The sequence below is a fragment of the Rhinolophus ferrumequinum genome, chromosome 17 (genome assembly GCF_004115265.2).
Source record: "Rhinolophus ferrumequinum isolate MPI-CBG mRhiFer1 chromosome 17, mRhiFer1_v1.p, whole genome shotgun sequence".
NCBI classification, from domain to species: domain Eukaryota; kingdom Metazoa; phylum Chordata; class Mammalia; order Chiroptera; family Rhinolophidae; genus Rhinolophus; species Rhinolophus ferrumequinum.
In genome coordinates this window covers 902,031-915,207 of record NC_046300.1, presented here as the reverse complement: position 1 = coordinate 915,207, position 13,177 = coordinate 902,031, and positions in this window count along the sequence as shown.

Genomic DNA, 13,177 nt, shown 5'->3' with positions numbered 1-13,177 from the left:
CAATCCGTACTTCTAATCACGCATTGTTACCATCTTTTACACAACAGCAGTACATACCACCTTTCCAGGACAGTGGTGATTCTGCTAAGATGACTGGCACCTCTAGTAACAGCCACGGAAAGTGTATACAGAAACCAATATGGCTCCTTTACGGACAGTCCCCAGCTTCATAGCTGGGCTCAGACCCCTCCTTTTAGTGTCTCCAATAGAGCATCGACACTCTTTTTCAGTAAACCCTGTGGACTGTGAAATCCCCTCTTTAGGGATAAAGGTGTCAGATGCAGAAAAAGCATAATCACTCCAGCTGGCCTCCCAGAACTGACAACCTTCCAGAGTGGCCATTTCCATAATTCTTGTTCACACTTATTCTCACCCAAGTGAAACCTGCATTCTTCCCCTTCAGGAAGTCAATATAAATTGTAGATGGGATCCACCAACAAGAAGAGGTATTCCAGTACCTGACAACTACCACCTTTCCAGAATAGAAATGAAGACATTTTTACCGAAACAGCAAACATCACGTGTCTTGTTTATGGCAGACACATGGCATTTTCAGCGCACTGGATTCTGAGATGGCACTCTACATCTGCAAATGTCACCATAAATCACGTCCTTAATAGGAACAATGGCAAAATTCAAAAGAGATGTGCAGACTTAAAATAGCTGTAGAAAAGCACTATCTAGTGACATGGGCACAGAAGCTGGTATTTCTCTTACCATCTTCTTGTCAATACAGATGCTAATGTAGAGGAAAATTATCTATATAATAGGTGATGACGAAAACCAATGTTTTGGGGATCTTGCAACACAAGAGAATTGAAGAAAATGAAGGAATAACCCAATGGTGAGGCAAGAGGAGCAGCAAATGGACAGAGGCAGACGTTAAACCTCAAGTCTACGAAGGGCGCAGAAAGGAGACTCAACTTTGGAGATAAAGCATCTCGGGAACACTGAGGAGGCTACCATTTCATCCGCGACTCCACAGTGCCGCACACACTGTCCCCATTCCCTCCTCGGTGGGAATGTGGCTGTGTCCTGTCCATTTTCCCTAAATCCTCAGCTCTCCCTGCACCTTACTCATCCCCAGTACAGTGTCCTTCCCACATTTTCCACAGGCATCACTCATGGTGACTGCAATGGGACATCTGTGGACCCTAACAGGAGCAGGTGACACAGCCTTCTTTATCTGTACCCTGCACTTGAAAGTTAAGGCTAAGGCACCCGACACGCCACCCTGCCCATGACGTTAGCAGCAGCACCCCCGCCCTGCAGCTGCTCCCCAAGTCCACAGCAGCAGCAGCAGGGGCCACTCGGCTGCCCTGTGACTGCCCCTCCTCCCGTTAGACATCGGGGTGGGGTACAGCAGAGCTCAGGAACAGGGGACTGAGCTTCCTGTCCCGGCCGGGTGTGTGCACAGACGTGTGCGGGAGCAGCTGCACACTGTCGTCCATGGGGCACAGACCCTTTAAAGTTCATCGCTGAGGCCCCGTGCTGTGCGTGAACTTCAGGGTAAGAGCATCTGTCTGCACGAAATCCTCCACATCAATCACCCGCAGGGGCTGCTGCGCTGAGGGGCTTTCCCGCGTGTCCACGGGAGGTGAGTTGTTGGCGGCGACCTGCTGAGAAACGGGAGGTGTTTGTGCTCGGTGATGTTTACGTCTAGTAAGTCCGTGAGCAACACTGTCCCAGGGTTTTGTGTATGAGAATTTATACAGACAGGTCACAGGAATACCTGAAACAAACACTGGCATATCTGTTTTACTTGAAATGACGTCATAGTACAACCAGACATTGCAAGGCGTGACTCGCACCAGGGAATGGGGTCATCTAGACTGACCTGAAGCGGGTGATTGGCCCTTCTGACACTGACTGGACTTACCACCAAAAACATGCCTTTCCTAAGCAGACACGCAGCACTAGGCTAGGAACTCCAGGAGGCCCGAGACGAGACCACGCAGACCCTTCCCTTAGCTCCACCAGCACACGGCCGTTCTGCTACTGCGTTTCCTGTCCACGCAGACACTCTTCTTCTGCGGTGTGTGCTCGGAGGTTGAAATGTTTCATGACATAAAGCACTACCATGTTTACAACAAAGCTGACACTTGTCAACTGACTGAAGACACACGTATCATCGCGAGTGAAAATGTGCCCACTACACAGCCAGCGGGCCCAAGCCATCGTGAAGGTCGCACCGACCCGATGGGACAGGAAGAGCCGATTACAGTGACACAGCTGTATGACCTTGGACTGCAACCTGTCTGGGCTAGTTCTCCTTTCAAAACTGGCTAAAATGAATACCTGCCCTACATACCACAGAGAGGTATTTTGAAGCTCAAATTAAATGATGAGCTAGATTTCCTGCCCCAGATAGGAGGAAAAGAAACAGAAAAATTAAAAAGTAGGAGAGAGCACATAGGGGAAGTTAGAAAGCTTTTCCAAATCACTACTTTTATGTCGGCTAGAGGAGATTGTTGGAGGAATGGAAGGCCAAAGAATATCAAAGGGGCCATCAAGGAAGCAGTGTTAGAGATCCACGTCCTCTGTCACGGACTCCCTCTGCTTCCTACATCTCCATTTCCTCACCTGCTTGATGAGGGGTTTGAGGAGAGGTGCTGTCTCTAGGAGGCTACAGTTCTAGGATGTGACTCAGCCCCATTTTAACAAGAGCCCCAAGCCCACTACATGGCCACATGCTGTCTATTCACCTTCTTGTAAGTTTCGTCTGCAATAATTTTGAAAGTTTACACAACTAACCTGAGTTTTCTCCTTTTTTTTGGCAGCTGATACCAGTGAGAATCACGGCACTGGCATACACTGTACCACGTGCCAAGGCCGGAGCTTCCTTCTTCATACAGTTTCTGTTCCAGAAATGCAGTTACACCTGTGGTCTGGGTGTGCTTATGACTGCATTTACACATACAAACACAGGGCTTGCCCTCAAGGATCAAAACCAAGATTGCAATTTACACACAAACCCGAGATTTGCCGACCCCCTGCCTAAGAGCCACACAGTTTCTCACTGTAGAAGACCACAGGGCTTTGAAAACAAAGTCAGGGGACACAAAGTTCTTGCTCTGTAGACATTTACACTTTAGATGAGGAAACCAGATGACTAAGTACACGAGGATACAGTAGAAAAGACGAGAAGGAAAGTACTGCAAGCTCACCTTTCTTCCAGCTTCACATATCATATTGTGTAAGTTCAGGGGTGCGACGTGACGGTTTGCAGCCAGGACGTCCCCGTGAAATCTCACAATAAGGTTAGTGAATGTGCTTCCCTTCACGTAAGTACCAGGTCACTGTTGTTACCGGGAGTACATTCGAGCTCTGCCGTCACGGCAGCTTCCAAAGGTACAACGCAGTTTTGTTATCTGTCGTCACCGGGCTGTACGTGACGCCCCAGGACTTACTCATCCGGTCACTGGAGATCTGTGCCCTTTGACAGTGTCTGCCTATGTCCTCTCCCCTGCGACCAGCACTCCATTCTCTGTTTCTGTGAGTTGAATGTTTCTAGATTCCACACACAAGTGAGATCCTACAGCTCCCGTCTTGTTCTGACTTATCTCACTCGGCACAATGTCCAAGGTCTGTCCATGTTGCTGCCAATATAAGGGTTCCTTCTTTTGTTATGGCTGAGTACCATCCCATTCCATACGGAAATTACAAATAATTATATGTACACAGATCACATTTTCTTTCATAGCTGACATTTAATGACTGTTTAGATGGGACCAGCCCTACACCGGGCACTTGACATCTCCCGATAATCTCACGAGATGGGGCTGAGGGTTCACAAAGGTTACGGTGCGTGTCCTAGTCACCTCACTGGGACAGCACTTTGGGGTACAAGCCCAGGCTCTCAGACAGACTCCAGTGGCTTCTTGATAAGTAATAAGAGTACACACAAGTCAATGGAGGACAGACGGTGAGCTAATGAAAGTCCAGTCAGGAAGGTAGGGATACAAAAAGATTCATGACAAAAAATGTACATAAACATACATTGTGATATTCTCACATAATAAGAAATGCGTATTTTTGTGTCTGTCCCCAGCTTCTGGTCAGAGTTCCTAATGCTTTTGCCGATTCCGAAGCAATAAAGGTGCTAAGAGCATCTGCTGTTCTAGTATTTGACCTATGAGCCCAGTTCCTGACACAGAACTCCTAAGTCCCCTGGAATTCCCTTGGTGACAGGAGTGTCTTCTGTTTTAATGAGGCGACTCTGGGTGGCTCCTGGATGTGGGCTGGTCACCAGAAATGCCAAGCTGTGATTAGAAACTTGGAACTTTCTGCTTAATCCCCTGTTCCCTGGGGAGGGAACGGGGCTGGAGGCAGATTTAGTCATCATCATGCTTATGTGAGCAAACCACCAAAATGATCCCTGATCTAGGGCGTTTGGAAAGCTTCCAGGTTGGTGGAAACATCCACGTGCTGGGAGGGCAGCACCCCAACTCCACAGGGACAGACACCACCACAGTTGGGACCCCTCAGACTGCGCCCCACGCATCTCTTCATCTGGCTGTTCATCTGTGTCCTTAAAAATATCCTTCGCTGTAAATCAGCACTAATATGTACACTGTCTGCCTGGGTTCTGTCAGCTGCTCTAGCAAATTACCAATCTGAGGAAAGGACCATAGGACCCTACCGTTTGTAGCCAAGTCAGACAGAAGTTGTGGGTGACCTGGGGACCCACTACTTATGATTGCCATCTGAAGTGGGGGACAGTCTTGTGGGATGGAGTCCTTAACCTGAGGAGTCTGTCCTAACAATAGACAGTGAGTGTCAGAACTGCTTGGTGTGGAAAACCCAACAGCTAGCATCAGAAGTGTTGTGGTGTGAGAGTAAAGGAAAGAAATGTGGGTTTTTCCTACTGATGCATATACACCTATCTGTCTCTGTATATAAGTAACTTCTGATTTTGACTTCTTATCTGGGTATGATCTATCCAAAATTCCTGAGCACATGTTCAAGAAATCAGTTTCCTCTGATTTTATGTACACATCACCAGTGTTGTGATGGTCTCTACTATACCTTGTGAATTTCCTTCTTTCAACCAAGAAAGAGGGTAAGGAAGCTAGTCCTAATTTAGAAAAATTTCAAGACCACGTTTAGGATGTCAGAATGTTCAGTCATGCGATGCTACAATGAAGGTGCTGAAGCTTTACAAAAACGACTGGGGAACAGATTATTCAGAAAAGCATGGAGGTGTGTCAACATGGACGCCATGCTCACTGAGGCTGCAAGCCACAGATTTCAGCATTACAGTTAGTGAGTTTTGAACCTTTGGAAATAATTCTGGGTCCAACTGAGTCCCAGAATACACATATTTAATGCAAGCAAACTAAATGTGAAGATGTCACCAAGAAAGAGGGAGCCACCCCTTCATTCGCCATGGTACCCACCACCTTGCGTCTCTCCTCGAGGTAAACCTTAACCCGCCAAATCCACAGCATGGATGCAGAGACCCCGAAAGACCTAGGTGATGGCTCATGAGCCTTCACAGCCGGGACCAAGCCATTAGGAGCAACTCAGCGATTCTAAGGAGCAACTCAACTTTCTAAGTCAGTCCCTGAGTGAGCTACAACTCCACTGTACACATATTCACATCCTCCATGATTCCAAAAGTTATAGCTTAATAAGTCACTCCTATGCATGAAAATTAGACTCAGCTTAGGGTGCTGTGTCTGGATCTAAGGTCCAATAGCTCCATTAGTTATATCATTTCCACTAATGCTGAATGTTTCTAAGCCACAGTGGGTGGTAAGACACCGGTCACGCGGGTTTTCTGTGTGCTAATGGGAGCCATATTTCTGTGCCAGCGTGACCCGAGAGCGGTCAGAGGGCTCTGCATTTAGTCATTGAGTCTAACAGACATGGAATTTTATAGAAACAGGCTGCATGTGTAGGGCCCCTTATTTTTATAAACTCTGCTAATATACGGTTTCCTTGTGCTATGAAGGGAATAACACAGTATTACAAAGGTTGTTCTGTGAACACAGTCTTCCCTGTTCATCTAAGCATTTGTGGCAGAAATAAGAGAAATGCCTGTTTGCTAAATCCCGTCTTCATGTTCTTTGAGACTGTCATTCTCATCTAAGCTCTTATCGGCAACCTTACCATCTCAGGCACCGCTCTGTGACACATTAATCAAAGACAAATAAAGGAGTCACTCAGAAGTGAGAATATTGTGAGGATGGAAAACTGGGCGAATTAGAATAAAAAACGAAAAACAAAAAACAAAACTAGCAGTTTAATTTTCCATAAAGCACTGAGTAAAATGATCAGACACGGGTCCTCTCAACGTAACCACACGGTCACCCAAACTCAGTGTGATGCTGTGGAAGGTGACCTTGACCAGACAGCAATGCATGGGTTCCAACCAAACTCCCGAACCTCCAGGCTTTGTGTTCCACACAAGATTCCTCTTCCTTAACCCCTAATCCCCACAGCTATTAAATGAGGAAACTATTAATAACCACTAAGTATCTGAACAGTCTACACTGCTCACGCCATCATGACAACCCATGCCGCAATCCCTCCCGAGGTCACGTGTTTATCAAACCTCTCCCCCACAGCTCAGTTTTGGTTACAATGATTTGACATAATGGCTGTGAAGGTATTTTGTAAATTCCAGAGCATTCCATTATCTAGTTTTAGAATTTAAGGATTTGATCTCCTTGTTAATATTGATATTGGGATCCAAATAATCCTCAAGTTTATACTTCCATTCATGCATGTGTTGCAGACTTTTACCCTCAAAAAAAAAAAAAAGTGTGTTATCCCTCAGACACCTATTTTAACAAACTCATCATTTAAGGATTCCAAGAGGTTCTATCTGAACTGTGGTTTTGAGTTATGGTGATTTCAAGGCCATTGATGAAAAGCATGTTTTTTAACGGATTCAAGGGAATTCAATGAATTGTAACTTTTTCCTCTTCATAGACCTCGGTTTGCTTCTGCGAAATAACCTAAGGTTTGTATTTAATTTGTGTCTAAATTACAGTATCTTAATAAAAGACTATGAAAACTATTGTTTCTATATGTACATGAATATTCCATATGGCAATTAGCAGGAAAAAAGCTAAACTTAGACTAATGACAAATAACTAGGATCACAGAAAGAAACGTGTTATGATTAAGTGACCGTTTTCTATCAGAATCAAGAATCTAAGTGTTGTGACCATCTCACATCTCTGCAGCCTTAGCTCTGCTGCCCTCACTTGTCCCCTGTAAGACTGGAAGGCATGTGGTGTCAACGTTTTCAGCGGCTCATACATTTTAATGATAATAAAACTCTTTGGAATGTTTGCAAAACTTTTTAAAATTATAAATCTACCACTCTTGAAGGTACTATATTTAATTGAAATTTAAATTTAGTAAATGTACTTTGTTTCCCCGAAAATAAGACCTAGCTGGACAATCAGCTCTAATGTGTCTATTGGAGCAAAAATTAATGTAAGACCGAGTATTATATTATATTATATTGTATTAATTATATTATATTACATTATATTATACTCGGTCTTATATTATAGTAAAATAAGATCGGGTCTTATATGAATTTTTGCTCCAAAAGACGCATTAGAGCTGATGGTACAGCTAGGTCTTATTTCCGGGGAAACATGGTCTCAATGACTTACGCCCATGAATTATTACATGTATAGAGCTGCTTAACTAGAAATTAAAATTTTATTTCGAAAATAAAAATATAAAATTAAAAATATAAAATAAAAAAAACATAAAGATTATTTTTTCTTATTTTTGCCATAAGCTAGAGACTTGAATCTTTCTGTTTTCTCTCCTCTGTTCCTTTTGTCCACCACCATCTTTCTCCCCTCCCCTCCCCTCCTTTTCTTGGCTAAGCACTGCCTCTGAGAAGCTCCATGCAAGGTCTCTCTGTGACACTAATGTGGTGTCATACAAGCCTGGACCTGCACGATGGTGAGATTACACCGGATTCAAAGCGGAAGTCGACCTGGCTTAGTCACTTGCGCTGTAAGCATCACAACGCCTTCCAGTGACCCATTTAATTGACCCCACAACTACACTGAGCACCGTGGGTCCTGCAATGGGACGGGCCACTGGGAGTCAGGAAACAGGTTTTTATTGCAACTCACTTACTGTGTGACCTTAGCTAAGTCACCTAGCCTCCCTTAATGTTCTGCAGGCCAGTGATTTGCAAACTTCAGATTACTTAAGAGTCACCTGGGGAAAGTGTCCCAAGGACAGATTTCGGGGCTACTCCCAAAACATTCTAATTCAAAAGACCCAAGTGTAACCATGGAAATCAACATGCACTTCCTGTATTCTGATGCAGAAAGGACACCAGGTAGTTTGGGGTTTGTTTGTTTTTAAATGAAGTCATAAATCTCTATTTGCCTGTCCTTGGCTTCTTATAAATGGACTCACTCACATCCCATTTGGTGGGTCTGGCTTCTTAACTCAGCATGATGCTTGTAACATCGGTCCACTGTTGGATGACAGTGTTATTCAAATCTTTGTCTGTTACCTTCATAGTTACCTGCTTTTTCATCCAGAGAATATGATTTTTAACTGGAGTGTTAGATAACAAACAAAATAAAAACACGAGGCCCCGCGTCTTCAAAGGGTTATAAGTGTATGAAATTACTCCATGACCGGGTCCCATCGCCCGTGTCTCCCTGTCTTTTCTGACCACACTGTCAGTCCAGCAGCCTGACCTTTCGCTGGTGGAGATGGGGGCCGACACTGCACTGTGGTTTCGCAGGGTCCCATGTCAAGTGCAGGCACTTCAAACCTTCAACACACACAGTTCTTTTGTTTGTTTTTTAAGGAGGGATCAGCTCACGGTGGCCCATGTGGGGATCAAACCAGTAACCTTGGTGTTATTAGCACCACTCTCTAACCAACTGAGCTAACCAGCCACCCCGACACACAGTTTTCAAAGAGAAGAAATAACAAGCATTTACAAAACTGCACAGGTTGTAAGCCAAATGAACAGATACAGCCGTCAAACTAAACTCCAAGGGTTCTGTTCAAAGTATCCTTTAAAATGAGAGAGAGATTCTAAGGAAATAATAAAGTAAAACATAAAAAACCCAAATGGCGAGAAAAAAATGAAGTTATTGCCAATGGAAAATTTTTAAGTAAGATGAAAAGGTAATGGTTGGGGGAACACAACAGAAATGGCTTTGGGGAAGTTACGATAACAGACTCCATTTTCTTACAGTAGTTATTAATTATCTCCCAAAGTTAGTCGTTAATTGCACATATAGGATTAGGCTTAAATCCTGTGTCAAATATAATAAATCTTTAGTTGGAAAGTGGAAATCGTCCGTTTCCTTCAGGGATGCCCAGTACACAGCCAAGGCTTAATTACCCCAACGTGCTCAATGCTATCTGCAAACTGGTTTTCTAAATCCTCAGTATCTTTGCTTGTTATAAACAAAGGAAGCATTTGAAGGGGATTAGAAATACGTGAGTGAATTACCATTTAAATAAAGTTGATTCAGTCCAGAAGGGACAATAGAATGGCTTTTGGCCTCAGTAAATCCACTTTAATGTCTAAATAAGTGGCCCAAAAGTCTGGCTGTACAGGGTGGCAGGCGGGGCACATGTCTGGGGAAACACTCTCTTGGGCTACAGCTCGGCGTGTGGACTGGGGGCCAGAAGGGTCTCGGCTCCTCAGCTCAGCTGTCACCTGTGTATATCATCTCACAACTCAATTCGTCCACCGACTTAAATATATTTAACTGCAGTTTTCACACACGGCCTCAGGTTTCTCCTTCACGTGGTCATAATTCACATCCCCCAACTTATTACAAGGGACTATACTGGAACTTCAAATCATGTTATTTACAAGTCCAAAACGTATTGCTCTTCGTCATGATTCAAATTCTAGTAAATGTGTTCGCATCACCTATTGATTTGTGTATTGGCAAAACCGAGCAACATTTTATCTCGTGGCCCCAAATATTCACCTCCGCAGAAAGACAAACTGACATGCACTGATTTTGAAATACAAAGGTTTTGAGACTCAGGATAACTTCCTGTATACTGTCTTCATGCTCTGTCTCTATTAATCTTCACATTTCTATAAAGTAAGCACTCTTCCTATCATCCCCATTTCACAGGTAAATAAACGGAGGCAGAAAATGGTGAAACTGTTTGACACAAACAGCAGATCTGGGCTCAGTCAGCCCGTAGCTGCAGCACATGTCTGTGTATCTCCAGTGCCTGGTGCATGGTGAGAGCTCCAAACTTAATGTGTACAGTGAGAAGATCATAAAAGATGGCTTTTTCCCCAAACCAACCGGAACCCCTCGTGGGGGGCACCCACATCAAGAGCAGCCAGTTCTATCCGGGAGGGCTGTGTCTCGTTGGTTCTGCCTCTTTCTGGAATCACTGACTTTCCAACATAAAGATGTCTGCAGGGAGGCAGGGGTGGCTCTTTATTTATTTAATAAAACTTTCTTTTATGTTGCACTGATGTTAGATTTACAGAATATTGCAGAGAGAGGACAGAAGGTCCCACCCACAGAGGGTCCCGTCCCCTTCACCGGGTTTGCCCAGGGCTGCCGCATATACTGCGGCCCACTTGCCAAAGCCACAGGTTAACACTGGCCTCACACCTGTCACCTGGATTTGTGCTTTGCACTAACATCCTCTGTGTGCACGAGCCTGCAGCCCAGGGTCCTGACACACCTGTCTTCCCTGATCTGTGACAGTCTGGCCATCTTTTCCTGTTTTCCACGGCCTTGGCATCTTTTAAGAATACTGATCAGGTATGTTGTAGAATGTCGCTTGATTCGGCTGGTCTAATGTTTCCTCAGGATTAGACTGGGGCTTGGGTTTGGGGAGCACCAGAGAGGTGGGGGCCCTACTCATCACGTCACGTCCGGGACATGATGTGAACATGCGAGATCGTGGGGAGGGTGACCTGGGGACACTGTTCAGGTCGTGTGTCCCAGGTTTTCCTTGTCAAGTGCTTCTCATTGTCCTGTCCATACCCTATGCTTTGGAAGTGACATGCCACATCTAGCCCACACGCAAGGGGAGGAGAAATGATTTCTCTTTCCTGAACAGAGTGTCTACACACATTATTTAGAATTCTTCTGCAGGGAAGACTTGCCTTTTTAAAGAATGCCTATTTACACCTGAAAAGAGAATGAGAGAAATCAAGGTAACAGAAGAGGAGACCGTAATTAGGCACGAATTATAACAGCTGATGAATCGGCAGGGTCAGCTGGCAAGCCCGGCCTGCTGTGGGCGTGGCCTTCTCCACTCTCCAGCCTCTGAGCAGGTTTCCACTCCTACCTTTGTGTCCCCAGGAATCTGGGAAAGAAGAAGTCTGTCCATCATATCACCCTCAGCCATGTCACTCACTGCTTTCTAAGATCAATCCCAGAGGGAAACCTTTTCAAAGCATCTATACCTGATATGGGGGACATGTCAGAAAACAGGGAAGGCCCCAGAGTAGGGCAGGAAAAGCAGCAAGCGAGGAGGGGGTCTCAGGGGCACCGAGCCGAGGCCTGACTGACGGGCAGCCTGGAACGGTCACTGCACACACCGCACAGGTGGGTCACCTCACGATAAGGTGGTGCCCTTTCGTACCATCAGATCAGTGACGCACTGGGTGCCCCCACCCGGTGACGTGGCTGCTGGGAGCTGGGACCAGCCCTTCGGACAAGGGAGGCCCTTCTTGGCAGTGGTGCGCCACCGGTGCCATCATTCACAGCCGACATCAGGATGGGCCGGAAAAGCGAGATTCAGGCAGGAAACCACCAGCCTCACCTCTCCACCCAGTGGCCAAACATCCACGGCGAGTCAGCGCCAGGTGCACACTGTTGTAACACAACCACAGGTGAGCTCTCCTGTGAGCGACGCAGGGTTTCAGGACCAGGAAGCGGATGCCTGACACGACACACCCGTGACAGCTTCCCGTCCTTTGTCTGTTTTCCCAGGAAACAAAGCTTTCAGTGTGGAGGTGGGTTTGTTTTTCCTAGCAGAAACTAGGTAGAAATCTGTTTTCAATGGAAAGGGTCAAAATAAGAGACAACATTTTAGAAAGCAGATTAAGATTTACTGATTTCCAGGGGAATCTCCTGCAAAGCAATGGGGTACTTTTTCATCATCTCTGAAGCACTAAGAACAAAACATAACCCTTTATGTGGAAAACCACGCTCTTCCTGTGTTAATGTATGAAATTACCCCCAGAGATCAGGTATCTGATAGAAAAGGGGCTGCAGTTTCCCTCAGCTGAGCGTTCCTGGTAGATGGCTCTGCATCAGAACAGTCCAGAAACAAGGGTTCCAACAACACGAGCACCAGCAGCCACCAGTGCAAGTCCTGTGACCGGGAAACGTGAAAAGATCTGTCGTGCGACAATAGATCCAGCCTTTACAGAAAAGGAAAGGTGTCAGAGACGGCACTGGGTCGAATGCAGAGCATAAACTCGATCACGTCTGGGTTACTGCTCAAATCCCAACACCCTACCACACAAGCTGAGCGGGCGTCTCAGAAGTCTCGCGGAGAATAAATGGAAGCTGCGCACGGAGCGTACGGTGGAGCTTGGAGTAGAAAGGGGCCGGCACCAGCCAGCACTGATTCTAAAGCCCCCACAGTCAGGAGGACAGAACTATCTCAAAGTTCCAAATCGGGAAGTTTGTGCCACAAGCGATAGCTCTGCCCGTGAGCGCAGAGACGTCCGATGAGAGCCATGCCCTACGACCCGCACGAGGGCTACAGTGTGGAATATTCTCCACCACGGGAGTGACTCACTGTGTCCGTCATGCGGGGAACGCATCGCCTTCCCTCCCCGTAAGTGTCGGCAGCCACCTGCCTACGTGACCCTCACCAACAGCCTTAACCCCATGGAACCCGCGTTTCACCAGTAAGATGACTCATCCGCAAAGAAATTAAAGGTCTTCAGCAGCTCGGACCCTCTAAAAGGTTCTGGTTACTTCTATCCGTCCTTGCAGTGCCGAGAAGGGAAAACATATGGCAGCGATGACGAGCAGCCCTCTGAGGACCCGGGACCTGGACGGGTCACACGGACGTGGTCCCGCCAGGTACCCTCCCGAGCCTGCGACCGTGAGCCAGCTCTGAACAAGACTTTATTTGGAAAATTCTGACCTAATGAGGATTGAACAATTATGGAGCACACTCAGCTCACACCTGGCACAAGGAGGATGTCCTCAAA